Source organism: Schistocerca cancellata, chromosome 4 (genome assembly GCF_023864275.1).
Source record: "Schistocerca cancellata isolate TAMUIC-IGC-003103 chromosome 4, iqSchCanc2.1, whole genome shotgun sequence".
Classification (NCBI taxonomy): Eukaryota; Metazoa; Arthropoda; class Insecta; order Orthoptera; family Acrididae; genus Schistocerca; species Schistocerca cancellata.
Genome location: NC_064629.1, coordinates 533572600 through 533584123, shown reverse-complemented (window position 1 = coordinate 533584123; position 11524 = coordinate 533572600). Strand labels below are relative to the sequence as shown.

Genomic DNA, 11524 nt, shown 5'->3' with positions numbered 1-11524 from the left:
AAAAAAAAACGAAATCAGATGAACAGAAATAACTCTCATATACAGACACAATGATTACACTGAAGTCATCGAGATTCATTATGTTTTCCTGTATATTAAAGAAGGTGGGAGATATTTCTTAATTGGGTGTGTGATCACCACGGACAGCAATGCGTGCTCTGCAACGATGGCCAAAAGGATGCTAAGGAGTCTTGTGGTAGGGCATTCCATCCCTCCACCAGGAGGCTGACAACTGCTGGATGGTCGTTAGTGTATCTGGACCTGCTGCGGTACGTCTCTCCATCGCACCCCATATATGCTTGATGGGATTTATATCGGAGCAACGAGCAGTCCAATCCATTCGCCGGATATCCTCTCGTTCCCGGAGCGCCTCCATCTGTGATATTTGATCTGGTTGCGCATTGCCATCCATAAAAATGAAGTCAGCACCGAGTGCACCCTAGAAAAGACGCTAATGGGGAAGGAGTACAGTGTCACAGTAACGTTGACCGCCAAGTATTGTGTTCAGAGATTTGGAGGTCAGTACTCCCATACAAGGTTTTGCCTCCCTACACCATAACACTTAGATCTCAGAAATGATTACGGTCAACAATGTTCCTGGGTAAATTACATGTTCACATCTCTCCCGATATGAGGGTTCGTCCGGAATCCCTGCTCTCAAGGGAACATTCCCAAGTGTCAATAAATGATCTTGATGAAATTTGGCGGGTATGTAGTAAGGGGGAAAAAATGCAATACTCGTTTTTGTTCATGACCAACTTCAAAAAAATGGTTCAAATGGCTCTGAGCACTATGGGACTGAGGTCATCAGTCCTCTAGACTTAGAACTGCTTGAACTTAACTAACCTAAGGACATCACACATATCCATGCGCGACGCAGGATTCGAACCTGCGACCGTAGCAGGCGCGCGGTTCCGGATTAAAGCGCCTAGAACCGCTCGGCCACAACGTCCGGCGACTAACTTCACTTTCAAAGTGTAAGACACACCATGCAACGTAACTTGGCGTATTAGGTTTCGTGGGAATATTTTCGGAACGGTGATATGTAAAAATGTTTCTGGTATAAAACTGGGTATGTAATTCAAATTTTTGAGAATTGTATAATCGAATATTTTAATGATTAGAAATTTTTGCAAAATACCCCGCCACCTTTAGTTAATTTTGAAAAATGAAAAGTTTTGTTACAATAAAAATTAAAGAAACTTTCTAGCTACGTACATGCATGTGTAATAAAGCTGATTTCTAAAATAGCATATTTGAGAAATAAGCTTTACAAAATGTGCTGTCAGAGTATTTTCAACATTCCTAATTAAAATACCTAAACATTCATTATTAGTCTAATTATTTATTTTACTTACATTTTTTTTACATTTTAAATTGTCATTTTACATTTTACATTCATTTTTGTTTTGTTTCTTTAGTTTACCGTTTCACATACATGTATTTTGTTAATTAAGAATAATTAATATTTCATGACTATGATACAAAATCACCACAGTGTTGATAATCTATAAATAAATACTTGACACTTAACGTTTTCCTACACCACGTAAAAAGAACGAAATTTCTTCATATAATATATACGACAGGCAATACGACATAAAATAAAATTCAGTAGGATTTCAGATTGTCGCGGGTAACCCTTTAAACATCGAAATTTGTATCAGGCATGTTGGAGTACATTGGCAAGCCTTGGCGAAGAGAATTGATTACATACTCTTGACTGCAGCTTGAATATATTGTTTCTCAGGTGGAAATTGACATCATAATCATTCCACAGAACTATATCTGAAAATATTCTCACAAAGTTCTTCCAACATCGAAAGCCGTGTAAATCTCACGACTCTACGTGTGCCGTCGAGCCTTTGAGATCACCAGATGAACAAGTTCCTTGTCCTCGGTTGCGATGGTCAAAACGGTTTTTTCACATTGACCACCACACTTTTCATAGTTTTATAAGAAACTGACGCCAAGTTTGAACAGATAATTCGAGAATATCTTTTTGAATTCTCAACTGTCCTTGGGCCAGCTTCGAAGTCTGGTAAACAAACGTTTGACCAGGTCAAAAGATACACTGCCGTAAAAATAAAATTAATACACTTTTTTAAAAGTTTCCAATTCATTCCAAGAGTGCATACAGAGTGCATAAAATAATTAAATTTACAAATCAATAGCACAAGCGGTTCTGCGGTACCAGGTAACGACCCGTGCTGGAACACCCATATTAGTACGTGGTGTAGACTCCACGGGCGGCGTCCGCAGCTCGTGGTCCCGCGGTCGCGTTCTCGCTTCCCGAGCACGGGTCCCGGGTTCAATTCCCGGCGGGGTCAGGGATTTTCACCTGCCTCGTGATGACTGGGTATTTGTGTTGTCCTCATCATTTCATCATCATTCATGGAAGTGACGAGACTGGATTGAGCAAAGGATGGGAATTTGAACGGGCGCTGATAACCGCGCAATTGAGCACCCCTCAAACCAAACATCATCATCCACGGGCGGCAATGCAGGCGCTGACTCTGGCATCCAGCCGATCGTACAGATGGCGAATACTGTCCTGGGATACGTTATGCCACGCCTGCTCGACCTGTTCACGTAATTTTGTAAGAGTTATTGGCTGACGAGTGGCAAGAGTCACTTCTCGTCCCATCGTATACCATACGTGCTCGACTGGAGACAAGTCTGGAGATGGTACTGGCCAGAGACGTTGCTGCACGTCTTGCTGAAGGCGATGAGTTTCACGGGCAGTGTGTGGGCAAGTGTTATCCTGTTGGAACAGCACACTACCTTCCTGTTGCAGGAAAGGCAAAAGACAGGGCCTAACAACATTCTGCACGTACCGAGCGCTGGTTAGCATCCCCTCCAGAAACACCAAAGGTGAACGAGAGTTGTAGCTTACCGCACCCCAGACCATAAGGCCTAGAGTGGGGCTGGACTAATGCACTCTACGAGACAGCACTCACCAGATCTAGACCGTATGCGCAAACGACCATTACTTGCGTGCAGGCAAAATTTGCATTCATCGCTGAAGACCACGGCGCACCATTCCATCTCCCATCTGATGGCACCAGTAAAGCCGTTCACGTGCTGTGAGTGAGTGACAGACGGGGTATGCATGACTGTAGTCCCACTGCCAATATCCGGTTCGCAACAGTTAATTTTGACACGCATGGGCTCTCAAGCGTTCTTAGCTGTTCTGTGGCATCTGTACTACCCGCTGCCCTTGCAGTAAGGAGATCCTGGAGGGCGTTTGTGCTGCTTGGATGTCCAGAACTTCGTCTACGGGTATGAAATTTCACGTGACCACTGATACCAGCATGGTTGCACAACTGAAGCAGCACGTCCAAATTGTGTGGCAGTTCTCCGAAAGGACTATCCTGCCACTCGGAAGGCCACAATTTGACCCCTTCCATACTCGCTCAGTTTGCTGTAGGAAGCACGATTGAGTCTCCGTGGCATGGTTGCCTGCTTGATTTACACGTATACATCACACTGGGCCCTATGACTGCACCGGCCGGCGTGGCCGTGCGGTTCTAGGCGCTTCAGTCTGGAACCGCGTGACCGCTACGGTCGCAGGTTCGAATCCTGCCTCAGGCATGGATGTGTGTGATGTCCTTAGGTTAGTTAGGTTTAAGTAGTTCTAAGTTCTAGAGGACTGATGACCATGATGTTAAGTCCCATAGTGCTCAGAGCCATTTGTACCATTTGAACCTATGACTGCTAGCATTCCCTATTAAAGGGCAGAGGCAGATGGCGCTCTGCTAGCTATGCCACTACCCTGTTTCTTGGCGGACGACGATAAGAGCATTATCAGTACATCTTCAATCCTTCAGGCGGCACATAGCCGTCATCGGATCAAAATCGATGTCGTGTTTACTTGGGTACTAATTTTTTTGCCGGCAGTGTATTCTTTTGTTTTTCAGTTGGTTTGTTCATTCAGAATGGAATTTTGTTCTGTAGCAGAAAGTGAAATAATTTCTACCACTTCAACGAGATTTATACTTTTCTTTTCCACGTTTCTCTGGTTTATGTAAAATAACACTATTTTCAGATTTACGTACTACATGCTTGTTATACCTTAAATATGTAGCAAATGTCGATGGTCTGCTTTTTTTCGGTGTTACAATGTTCTTCGTTTTGTATTCACATATTTCTACCTGTATTTTCGACATGATATTTGTCACAATCGTTGCAATGCGTTTTACATGTGCTCAATTGAGGGGTAGTGGACTATCGGGTCAGGTTTATGCCATATGTTGTTGTTGTGGTCTTCAGTCCTGAGACTGGTGTGATGCAGCTCTCCATGCTACTCTATCCTGTGCAAGCTTCATCATCTTCCAGTACCTACTGCAGCCTACATCCTTCTGAATCTGCTTAGTGTATTCATCTCTTGGTCTCCCTCTACGATTTTTACCCTCCACACTGCCCTCCAATGCTAAATTGGTGATCCCTCGATGTCTCAGAACATGTCCTACCAACCGATCCCTTCTTCTAGTCAAGTTGTTCCACAAGCTCCTCTTCTCCCCAATTCTATTCAATATCTCCTCATTAGTTATGTGATCTACCCATCTAATCTTCAGCATTCTTCTGTAGCACCACATTTCGAAAGCTTCTATTCTCTTCTTGTCCAAACTACACTCCTGGAAATTGAAATAAGAACACCGTTAATTCATTGTCCCAGGAAGGGGAAACTTTATTGACACATTCCTGGGGTCAGATACATCACATGATCACACTGACAGAACCACAGGCACATAGACACAGGCAACAGAGCATGCACAATGTCGGCACTAGTACAGTGTATATCCACCTTTCGCAGCAATGCAGGCTGCTATTCTCCCATGGAGACGATCGTAGAGATGCTGGATGTAGTCCTGTGGAACGGCTTGCCATGCCATTTCCACCTGGCGCCTCAGTTGGACCAGCGTTCGTGCTGGACGTGCAGACCGCGTGAGACGACGCTTCATCCAGTCCCAAACATGCTCAATGGGGGACAGATCCGGAGATCTTGCTGGCCAGGGTAGTTGACTTACACCTTCTAGAGCACGATGGGTGGCACGGGATACATGCGGACGTGCATTGTCCTGTTGGAACAGCAAGTTCCCTTGCCGGTCTAGGAATGGTAGAACGATGGGTTCGATGACGGTTTGGATGTACCGTGCACTATTCAGTGTCCCCTCGACGATCACCAGTGGTGTACGGCCAGTGTAGGAGATCGCTCCCCACACCATGATGCCGGGTGTTGGCCCTGTGTTCCTCGGTCGTATGCAGTCCTGATTGTGGCGCTCACCTGCACGGCGCCAAACACGCATACGACCATCATTGGCACCAAGGCAGAAGCGACTCTCATCGCTGAAGACGACACGTCTCCATTCGTCCCTCCATTCACGCCTGTCGCGACACCACTGGAGGCGGGCTGCACGATGTTGGGGCGTGAGCGGAAGACGGCCTAACGGTGTGTGGGACCGTAGCCCAGCTTCATGGAGACGGTTGCGAATGGTCCTCGCCGATACCCCAGGAGCAACAGTGTCCCTAATTTGCTGGGAAGTGGCGGTGCGGTCCCCTACGGCACTGCGTAGGATCCTACGGTCTTGGCGTGCATCCGTGCGTCGCTGCGGTCCGGTCCCAGGTCGACGGGCACGTGCACCTTCCGCCGACCACTGGCGACAACATCGATGTACTGTGGAGACCTCACGCCCCACGTGTTGAGCAATTCGGCGGTACGTCCACCCGGCCTCCCGCATGCCCACTATACGCCCTCGCTCAAAGTCCGTCAACTGCACATACGGTTCACGTCCACGCTGCCGCGGCATGCTACCAGTGTTAAAGACTGCGATGGAGCTCCGTATGCCACGGCAAACTGGCTGACACTGACGGCGGCGGTGCACAAATGCTGCGCAGCTAGCGCCATTCGACGGCCAACACCGCGGTTCCTGGTGTGTCCGCTGTGCCGTGCGTGTGATCATTGCTTGTACAGCCCTCTCGCAGTGTCCGGAGCAAGTATGGTGGGTCTGACACACCGGTGTCAATGTGTTCTTTTTTCCATTTCCAGGAGTGTATTTATCGTCCACGTTTCACTTCCATACATGGCTACACTCCATACAAATACTTTCAGAAACGACTTCCTGACATTTAAATCTATACTCGATGTTAACAAATTTTTCTACTTCAGAAACGCTTTCCTTGCCATTGCCAGTCTACATTTTATATCCCTATGCCATATATTAAACTAAATTGTATTTCCAGTCCGAAAAACAAATTTTATTCTTGTTTTACGATATATGTAGCTAAACTTCTCAGTTTCTTCTCCCATATGTGGTTACTCTAATGACCCAAATTCCATTTTGAATGAACAACTCGAATTGAAAAACTAAAAACATATCGAAAATTTTCATCTTGTGTTATTACAAACGTAATACTAGTCATGTGAGCCAGTTGATTAGAACTAACTCTACCGCATTTACAGATTAGCGATGTTTTACGCTAACAGCTGCTCGTAATGCTCTGCCGTTTTATTTTGTGTATTCCAAGGATAGTTGACTGTAACTAACACTCCCAGCATCTGCCTCTTCATGACTAAAGATTATTTATAAATATCATATTTTTGCTATTGTGCTCTTTTGCTGTATATAGTTATGTAACTCTTTCTGTTAACAAAAATCTATTCCGCAACGCTATCTGTTGGCCGACGACGTTGAAACCATTGTCAGTGTATCTACTATCCCCCAGGTGATATATGCCGCCATCGCATCAAAATTGACGTCGTCTTTCCAGGTGTACTAATTTTTTTCGCGGCAGTGTATTTGAAAGATGTGTTTCTTTCCGAGCGATTGAGAAAAACCTTTATTATTGTCAGGTGGGGACTGTCAGTGTGAAAGAACAGTGTAGAGCATCGTTTCTGAGGACAAGGAAGTTGTTCATCTGGTGATACCAAAGGGCTTGACGGCACAGGTACAGTCGTGAGATGTATACGGCTTTCGCTGCTAGAATAACTTTGCGAGGAGATTTTCAGATCTTGTTCTGATCAATGATTATGATGACAATCTCCACCTGAGAAGCAATATAATCAAGCTGCAGTCAATAGTGCATAGTCAGTTCTCTACAGCAAGGATTACCAATGTATTGAAACATGCCTGCTACAAGTCAGGAAATTTAGTGTGTCACCCGCTACTATCTAAAATCAAGCTGAATTGTGTTTTATGTTGTTTTCTATAGATTCGTGTATATTATGTAAAGAAATGCCATTCATTTTATGTGATTGGCGTATGAAAACGTTATGTTTTAAGCGTTTATTTACAGATTATCATTATTGTAATGATTTTGTATCATAATAATGAGTTACTAATTATTTTCAAGTAACAAAATACTGGGATGTGAAACGGTAAACTAAAAAATAAAAATGAATGCATAACGTAATATGACAACTTAAAACATAAAACAAATATAAGTAAAATAATAACTAGACTAATAATGAATGTTTAGATATTTTAATTAGGTATGTTGGAAATAATCTGACAGCACATTGTGCGCAGCTTGTTTCGATAATATGGTATTTCAGAAACCAGCATCATTACAGATGGTTGCATGTAGCTTGTAAGCTTTTTTAATCTACGTCGCACCAAAAGTTTTCATTTTTCAAAATTAACTAATAGAGATGGGGTATTTTGCAAAAATTTCAAATCGCTACAAAATTCGATTATACAGTTTTCAAGAACGTTAATTAATATTAACTTTTATATGAGAAGGCCAACGGCATTGCTGCAGTGGTAGCACCGGTTCCCGTCAGATCGCCGAAGTTAAGCGCTGTCGGGCTGGGCTAGCACTTGGTTGGGTGACCATCCGGTCTGCTGAGCGCTGTTGGCAAGCAGGGTGCACCCAGCCCTTGTGAGGCAAATTGAGAAGCTACTTGATCGAGAAGTAGCGGCTCCGGTCTCGTAAACTGACATATGGCCAGGATAGCGGTGTGCGGAACATATGCCCCTCCATATCCGCATCCAGTGACGCCTGTGGGCTGGGGATGACACGGCGGCCGGTCGGTACCGTTGGGCCTTCCAAGGCCTGTTCGGACGAGGTTTTATATGAGAAGCATTTTTACATATCATCCTTTCGAAGATATTCACTTCAAACCTAATATGCCAAATTACCTTTCGGGGTGTGTTTTTTTGCTCAGAAACAAGCAGTTCGAGTGAGTTGTAGTCCAGGTTCACGAAGTTAAATATATATTTTCCTTAATGTTGTTTCCTGTTAACAATATAAGCTTATTATCAAGAATTAGCAGCTTTCACTCAGTTAATACAAGTCAGAAATCGAATCTGCAATTTGATCTCACCTACTTCACTCTTGTGCAGAAAGGCATACAGTGTTCTACTGCATCCATTTTCAATAAGCTGCCGCAAGACTTAAAAAATCTAAGCAGTAATCCTCGAACTTTCAAGTCTAAATTGAAGATTTTCCTTATGGCTCACTCCTTCTATTCTTTCGAGGAGTTCCTGGAAAAAATTTCAGAAAATTTTTGTGTTGTATTGTTGATTATGCTAATATATATTCAGCAGCAGCCTGCATAGGATTCATGTAAATTTTATTTTATTTGTTGTTGATTTTTCTGATGTAATTTCGTATACGGACTCGTTCCATGACCATCGAGACTGGCTTCTCAATTAGATCCTACAGAACTAGACGTGTAAATAAATAAATAAATAGTATATGCTTCTTCCAAGAATACGCCTCGACTCATTCAATACGGGATGCACACGAGCCGGAGATCACAGCAGAATATTATAGGGTGGAGTATCATCGGCCTTGATGGAGCTGTTCTTGTCATAGCATCTGCTTGCAAGTTGCGGATTACGTAAGTACTACCTCGTGTCGCATCCATCCTACAGTATCATCGTACAGCAAGATAACTCTCACTACCAAAAGGCTGGAATTCAGCTAAGGTGGTCTGGGAAGCATGATGACTATTCTATAGCACACAGTTCATTGTGTCTGCCAAATTTCTCGCACTCTAGTTTTAAATCAAATGGCTCTAAGCACTATGGGACTTAATATCGGAGGTCATCAGTCCCCTAGACTTAGAAACTACTTAAACCTAACTAACCTAAGAACATCACACACATCCATGCCCGAGGCAGGATTCGAACCTGCGACCGTAGCAGGCGCGCGATTCCGGACTGAAGCGCCTAGAACCGCTCGGCCACCGCGGCCGGCTACTCTAGTTTTAAGACATTGGCAGCAGTGAACTGGAAATTCGCTTCACGTTATCTTGATTTTGGTTTATCGCGTTTGTCTTTCATCGATTAACCCGAATACCAGGATGGTGCTTAGCTATCAGAAAAAGACGCATTTGAAAACTAGAGTTGTTGCTGACATACACTGAGGTGACGTATATGTACATATACAGATGGCGGTAGTATCGCGTATAAAAGTTAATTCAATATTCCGAGAACCACCTTGTCAAGATTGTGCCGAGAACTTAGGGAATTACCTCTCACCGTGGACAACGCCGTGGCTGACGGCCTTCATTTAACGAGTGAGAGCAGCGACGTATGCGTAGAGTTGCGGTGGTTCCAGACAAACAACATTGCGTGAAATAACCGAAGGCGTAAAAGTGGGACGTACGACGAACGTATCCGTTAGAACAGTGCAGCAAAATGTGGCGTTAATCGGCTATGGTAGCAGACATCGCGAAGCCATAGACCCAAGTTGTTGACAGGGCACTGGCAAACTTGTGGTGGCTCCATAATAGCGTGGGCTGTGTTTAAATTGAATGGACTGGGTCCTCTCGTCCAACTGAACCGATCACTGACAGGAAATGGTTATTTTCGCCTACTTGGAGACGAATTGCACCCCTTCATGGACTTCATGCCCCCAAACAACGGCGGAATTTTTATGGATGACAGTGCACCCTGTCATCAGGCCATAACGGTTCGCGATTAGCTTGAAGAGCATTCTGGACAGTTAGAGCGGATGACTTGACCACCCATATCGCCTTTCATAAACCCCATCGAACATTTATGGGTTAAAATCGAGAGGTTTGTTCGTGCGCAAAACCCTTTTGCAGTTATGGACGGCTATAGAGGCAGCATAATTCAATATTTCTGCAAGCGTCTTCAAAGGACTTGTTGAATCCATGCCACGTCTAGTTGTTGCGCTACGCTGGGAAAATGGAGGTCCGACACGAAGTTAGGAGGCATCCCATGATTTTTGTCACCTCACTATAAATTGCGCCGTAAGATAATTTACTGGTACAGCCACAAAAGGAGAAGTGATATAATAGCCGTGACCTCGTTATGAACAGTAAGTATGTGTGTGTGTGTGTGTGTGTACGGTAAGACAGCTGCTGCGACGACATAAAATGTGTGGAACGTGATCAAAGAGTTACAAAATAACTGCGCCGCTGACTACTGTCCCGCCATCAGAAGAAGAGGTATATCAAACAATTGCTCACGTGTACCAAATATAAGTAAACACGTAACTCAGGTGCGATTCGCATGTTTGCATTATGATTTAGTACTAAATATTTAAAATGCTGACCTTGAGCATGGTCCATAGATACTTAAGGCTGTTTAGAGTCCCATGAGTGGACCAAGGACGAATGAAGTGATTCTTGAAACTCCCAAACCACACGTTGACAGACGAAGATCGATCTTTATGCACTTCTCACAGTCACCGTGGATTTTCAACTGTGATCAGTGGTAGATGCTGTGAAGATTGATTTGCCCATGGTTCGTAAACGGTACTTCATCAGTGAACAGACTCTTGCATAGAAATACCGCATTCCTTTGCAGTTTTCGTAGACAAAATCTGTAGACTAGTAAACGAATTTGAAAGTCGTTGCCGTGAAACTGCCGATGGAGCGAAATGTGGAAAGAATGAAATGCACTGGAATGAAGTATTCGCAGAATATTCCTTTTGCTGACCCCACTTACACTTTAGAGCTGCTTCGTAGTACAGGTGAATGGTGTGTTACCGTTGCTAAGGTGTTAGTTTTATTCCTCTAACCAGTTGGCATTTTTATTCTTTACACTTCAAGTTTCTTGAAACTTGTATGTAGTGTTTGCAAAGACAGGCTCGAGCGGGCTTCGTACCACGAGGACACCTTTCAGCATATCTACTTTTTAGACAATCGTAGTCTGTGTGAAACACTGAATGTCGCTACTACATCGTAGCACAGGTTGACGGGCGTCAAGTGCATAGCAACCAAACGAAAATATGTGAGTTACTTGATTGCTTACCTAGATACAGTAGCCTAGACATTGTTCCGACCTCTTCCCCTGACGGCGGGACAATGGTTTTTGGCAATATTATTTTGTTACTATCTAATCTAGTTCCACACACGTTATGTCACTGATGCCTTCTTCGAAGGCTATTTCCAATTTCACTCAAAAAGTTCACAGCTCTGTTTAAAAGAAATTATGTAATGTCAGAAAATTTACCACATTGTCTGCTTTAGCTTAGTGAAAACCCTATCTAGATACATTTATTGGTTCTGGATGTACACTCCTGGAAATGGAAAAAAGAACACATT

At 43.9% G+C, this 11524-nt stretch overlaps 1 pseudogene; it reads left to right on the top strand.

Annotated features, from left to right (window-relative positions):
• Positions 1-7742: 7742 nt before the first annotated feature.
• LOC126185998 (5S ribosomal RNA) lies at positions 7743-7860 on the top strand (annotated as a pseudogene).
• The last annotated feature ends 3664 nt before the right edge of the window (positions 7861-11524 follow it).